This window comes from Rhincodon typus, chromosome 16 (genome assembly GCF_021869965.1).
Source record: "Rhincodon typus isolate 14 chromosome 16, sRhiTyp1.1, whole genome shotgun sequence".
NCBI classification, from domain to species: domain Eukaryota; kingdom Metazoa; phylum Chordata; class Chondrichthyes; order Orectolobiformes; family Rhincodontidae; genus Rhincodon; species Rhincodon typus.
The window spans coordinates 43,681,235-43,687,182 of record NC_063347.1 but is presented as its reverse complement, the minus strand read 5'-3'; positions in this window follow the sequence as shown (position 1 = coordinate 43,687,182).

Here is a 5,948-nt window from a genome sequence, read left to right as displayed (position 1 = left end):
TTTCTGAAGAAGGGTCTAGGCCCGAAACGTCAGCCTTCCTGCTCCTCTGATGCTGCTTGGCCTGCTGTGTTCATCCAGCTCTACACCTTGTTATCTCCCCATTCCTTGTCTTGTTTGCTCAGTTTCCCTTCCCCATTTTCTTTCATTGCACAGTTATAGCCATTTAACTATGGTACATAGTTTATTGTTAGCAAAAGATACAAATCATATGAATATAATAGCATTAATAGATTTTTCCTTCTTGTTTAGAAAACAATCTGAAGATTTGTGTCACTTTTTGACTCTCCTCAAAGTCTATATTCATAGTTTTTTTAATTTTGGACCTGCACCTGGCTGGCTCTCCCCATCTGATTGTTAAAGAACGTAGGTTACCAAAGTTCTCTGAGGGTTGGCGTGGACATGTTGGGCCGAAGGGCCTGTTTTCACACTGTAGGGGTTCTATGATTCTATGAATAGTGATATTCTACGAATATCACTATTCTGCACAAGTTAAGATGTATTAGCCTCTCTAGTTGGACACTGGTAGCTGTAACTGGTACCTGATAAAAGCATACTGTGTCTGTGAGGACAAAGCTGGGTTTGCATGGCAAGAAGCAAAGATCCCCTGTTCTTATTGGGTGTCAGTCTAACATTCCACTGCAATGGAAGTTGAGACATTGACCATTGACACTGCACCAGAGTTAGGAATGCGGAAGCTGGAATTAATGGGTCTAAGCCTTGCAGCATTGGGTAAGTGTAGGAGGGTGAGGTAGAATATATGAATGTTCAGTATGAATCCTGTTCGACAAACATTGTATGTGGTCGACATTGTATGTGGTCGACATTGTTGATGGATGACTGATGAGGGTATGGGAAATTGACTTATGTCTATGTTTGGTGTCTGCTGGTAGGAATTGGCATTCTTCTTGTCTTGATCACTTTTTGATTACTCATGTGAGGTTAAAAAATCCTTTTCTAGTGATGCATTAAGAACACTACAAGTCTATCTGAACTTCATGATGCAATCTTGTTCACCAAAAGTTGGAAACCCATGTGTTCACGAACCCAATTTTAGAAATGAGAAACAAAGACAGAAATTGCTAGAAAAGCTCAGCAGGCCTGGGAGCATCTGTGGAGAAGTTAACTTTTATAAAGAGGAGGTTGACACTCCCCCCTCCCTTAGAAGTGAAACCAAAACATCCAAAGAGGAGCACCTCGCCCTATGATCTGTTAAAAAGGAATGTGAAAAGTGGTGTAACCTGCCTTTCAGCAACTTCTAGTGGTGAACTAAAATAAACCCCTGACACTCACTTTACAATCAACAAGTAGCAATTTATTTATCCAACTCTAACAGTGAACAAATTAACTAAACTATTAACAATCTAAATAAACCCCATCTAACTACTGACTATTCCTAAATAAAACAAGATTCTAATGGTATGCTCTTCCAGTAAATCCTTACATAAAATAAAAATACATAGACTTTCGTCTCAAAATTACAGCCAGGTTCCGTGTCTTCCAGAATGCTCTGTGCCTTTTCAGTTGAATGTTCTGTCAGGAATGGCTTCTCCATCCATATGTTCTGTCAGGAATGCCTTCTCCGTCGATTCTTCTGTCAGGAATATTAACTAGTTGTGCCATAGGTAAGGCTAAGACTTAAAGAAAACTGTGAGAGCCTGTGATTCTCTCTTGCAAGCTGAGAGCTATTAACGCTAGCAGATGGCAGTTAGTTCTCCTGTCTTTATCCAACTGCCCTCTCCTTTTATACCCTTGATGACATGTCAATTTCTTACAATAGGTTTGGTTGTATGTTGTCAAAACCATCAGATTTAAATTTGATTGTTTTTTTTGGAACCTAAGTGCTTGGTTCAAGTTGATTGGCTAAATTCAAAACTTGTTGTCTTGGTCACAAAACAAAACTGCTGCTTGGCCTGCTAACCGTACAGCCTTTTAATACAAATGTTTTAATTCAAGTACTCTCTGTACACCTGTAAACCCACAAGATGCTGCCCATAGACATCCTTTTTGAATCTCAAGAAAAAGAAAAAGCATAAAAAAACACATAATTTTTTAAAGGGACCACACACTGCTTCTCCCCCCCCGCCCTAGCATTTTCCAAACTTTCTGCCTCCCAATCCCAAGTACTCCACCCAACTTTGCAGCATAACGTTTCGGATTGAGTGAGCCTTGCTTCTATATGAGGAATGTAGCTGGTAGGGTAGGCTGCTTCCTCCAAGATCCAGTGATTACAGATTTCTTTACTTATTTGACATATTCATAACCAAGACATTTCTTTCCACAAACCCTTAGTTTGAGGGCTGCCCATAGTGAGCCAGCCATACTCACTGATACCAATAAACCTGACAGGGGCAGCCAAGTGGGGCTGAAACCAAAAGGGTGCTCAACTCAAAAGGTCATCTTTCGTAATCGTGCCCTTGAGCCATGCAAGCCTTTGGTAGAAATTTGTCAGATGTGACCTTCTCCTGACTGGGAAGAAACACCAGTGACTTGATGTTGCATGAGCTGCTGAGTGTTGGAAATCCTTTAATGTTTTAAATATGGATCCTGCCAGATACCTCAGAGGCATTAGCCCAGTCGTGCCAGTAGTACTACTTGGTAGCTACAATGAAGTAACGATAAACTGCACAAGGCATTTGATGGAAATGCATGGTATCCTTCCCCACTTCAGATGTCTTGGTTCTCTCCTACAAAATTAAGGATTGTCTGAGCGTTCAGGTTGATAGGATGACATCCCAATTCCTGGCCCTTTATGGGGCACTTTCTCCTGCAATGAGTTAAAGGGATGGATTGAGTGAGATAAAAGTGGCTGGCACAACTGTTAATGTTGGTGCAGGATAGGTGATGAAATTTCACAGGTGAGTGAGAAGGAAACACAGGAGGCAGTAGTTTTGGAGGAATGAGGTAGGTGAAAGCTATTGAATGGCGATGTTTCATTGAGCGATGTGAGTGGTAGACCAAGGGTCTTAGTAAGATATGGCTGCAATGGCAGAGTTAGAGTGAGAATATGTGGTTGTGGAGATCACAATTTTTTTTTAAATTCTGATTTTTCTTTGCTTTTTACTTCCATCTCAATTCCCTGTCCCTCAATCCAATCCTTATTTCCTCTCTTTCTTTCTCTTTCTACACCTGAGTTGACATTGATTCACAAATTCTACTTTATGAGTCAGTTCAAGTTCTGTTAATTTCACAATTCTTAAATTCGAATTGGTTAAGGAGAGAATGGAGGCAGCTCAAGCTGGGATGCTGAGAAGTCTACATCATCCATTCCATGGATGTTGACCAAATGGAACTCTTTACTATTCATGCAGTCGGTTGCGTTATGATATGGCACTCACAACACAAAATGATTAAGTCTATAGCAGCCTGCCCGAGCAGAAGCCAGCTATGTTGACAAAGGCTGCAGCCCGAGCTATAACACACACTGTGTCACAGGGAAATAAGATGAAGCAGTGTGATCTTGCAGTGTGATCTTTGATGCTTTTGTGGGTTGAGGATTGACAGATCCCGCACAAATCCCCGGTTGATCCTTGGAAGCAGCCAGTTGCATTCAAGTTAAATGTTGCTGTCACCTTGATGACTCCCCACCCCTTGAAGTCACAGGTCCTACTCCAGCAGATGATATAGTTCTGTGATTGTGTCCCAGTATCTCCTTGCTTGGTGGTGGGAATGTGCCTGACACATCTGGAGAAAAATACCGTGAGGGCGATAAACTGGGCATCCTTTACCTTGTCCACATGCAGAGGGGATCTTCTGCTGTGACTACTTCATGTGGAGGCTGTTTGGCAGCCACTGAAGATTGCTGCTGGTTGTGGGCTTGCTAAAGCCTGTTTTTCCTCCTCAGTTTCCCTGAGCCTGCATTATACAGCATCAGGCACAATGATAATACCTGCTATGGAATGATCCATTGGTAACAGTTCTAATGACCCTCTGCAGGGAATATCAGAAATAAAACAGCCTCTTAATAATTTGGCAATCAGCAATCATAGCACACACAAAGACAGTTTATCATAGTGCTTGACACAGTGGGACTTGGAGGAACTGAAAAGGAGAGCATGATATTGCATCTATATGAACGTATAATATATTAAATCGTATTTTGATGTCGGCAGCACAAGCCCAGTCTCTCAAACACAGCAGGGGATTGTAAGTTTGATATGATTACTACAACCTCAACCCCCAAGAAACATTGCAGAAAGAAGATGTTCTGACATACTTACAGTTGTATATGAGAGAAAGCAACTCCACATCCTTGTGTAGCTTATCAGATCTTGCAATGTGTTTGGGAATTGTCAACTGCAATTGACACTTAAAGTTCACCTGTGATCACTTCTCCTTTCAAAATATTACTAGAATCAATTTGTATTGATCAATTGCACGACCAGGATTATTTAGGACCAGGATTTGTAATCATTGGTCAATGCATGAGGTGTACATGCTGATTTTTGTGATTGTAAATGTGTTTAATTTTAAATCTACAAGTACTTAATTAATGCAATTAACCAGAAGGCTCTCATAAGAAAATAGACATATTCCATCCACTCTGGGTACGCTGGCAGCCATTTTCCATTTCCATTGTACAGTTGAGAATTAGATGAAGATGAAAGGCTTTCCACTTTGTGCTGAAGGGAGAGAGTTTCAGGTGCCTCACACCCCAACATTTATGTTGCTTTCCACATTCTGCATTCACCCGTTAGGTTTGCATCTCCCCAGTTCCCATTCAAACACTTTTTAAAGATCTATTTATCTCCCACTTTAGACCCACCACCTCACCAGCCTCCCCCCCACCGCCCCCAACCCCGGGAGCCCCATTACATACCACTCAGTATTATCCAACATAATCTTGACCCCTAATGAAGACAGGATAATAGTGATCATTGATGTCCGCACTTGCCTCAGTACCCTATGCACTTGCACTGTGTATCATCTCCCATCCTTATATCTAGTGTTATTCACATTCAGAGTAATTGTTTCCTCTGCATCTCAGCATGCTGTCTCCAAACCCCACACAACTCTCTCAGTTTCCCCAACACAGTACTGGCCCCTTGGCATTTAATACACAACACCTCCCCCCCACCTCCCCATTACTGACAGTGGCCTAACTATCATTGACTTCGGAGGCCAGCTCTTACTGATTATGGAGCAAATACCAGACTGATCTATGAGCAGCTCCCCATTGGCTTACCAGTAGCCCTTGGACTGGTTGAGTTGAACCTGCAGAACTGACTATGGCCCAATTTACTAATTGTAAGAACACAGTTCCCTGGACTCTAGTTAGACCAAGAGGCCAAGTGACCATGGCCAACCCTCTGGACTGAGATATGATGATGTCCTTGACCAACTCTGACAGCAACTCTTGACTGCCATTGGCCCCCTTCACTCCAGTAAGGACTACCCCCCCCTTTAGATGTTCAAACATGTCCATTTAGTTGAATTACAAGCAGTGTGTTGCTCTGTAAGCTACTGGAACATGCTGCAGGTGTGTCACTGATGTAATGTAGTGCCATAGTGTAACATGTCCACCCCCGTTGACTGTATAATGCTGAGCAACAGGACAAGCTGCCTAGCTTTCTTAAAAGGCAAGACAAAACACAACTATTGTGGGCTTTTAAGTTCTGCATCAAGCAGTAGTATGCTAAAAAGTGAGATAGAGATCCTGCACGCATCCAAGTTAGCATAGCGTGACTGAGAACTGAGAAAGCAAACAAAGAACCCTGAGATACACCCAGTTCTGATGCACGATAAGAGTTCCCATCCCTGATTGCAAAGCAGCCTGGCAACAGCCTTACTGTATCAGAGATAGTAGGAACTGTAGATGCTGGAGAATCTGAGATAACAAGGTGTATAGCTGGATGAACACAGCAGGCCAAGCAGCATCATAGGAGCAGGAAGGCTGACGTTTCGGGCCTAGACCCTTCATTAGAAATGGGGGAGGGGAAGGGGGCTCTGAA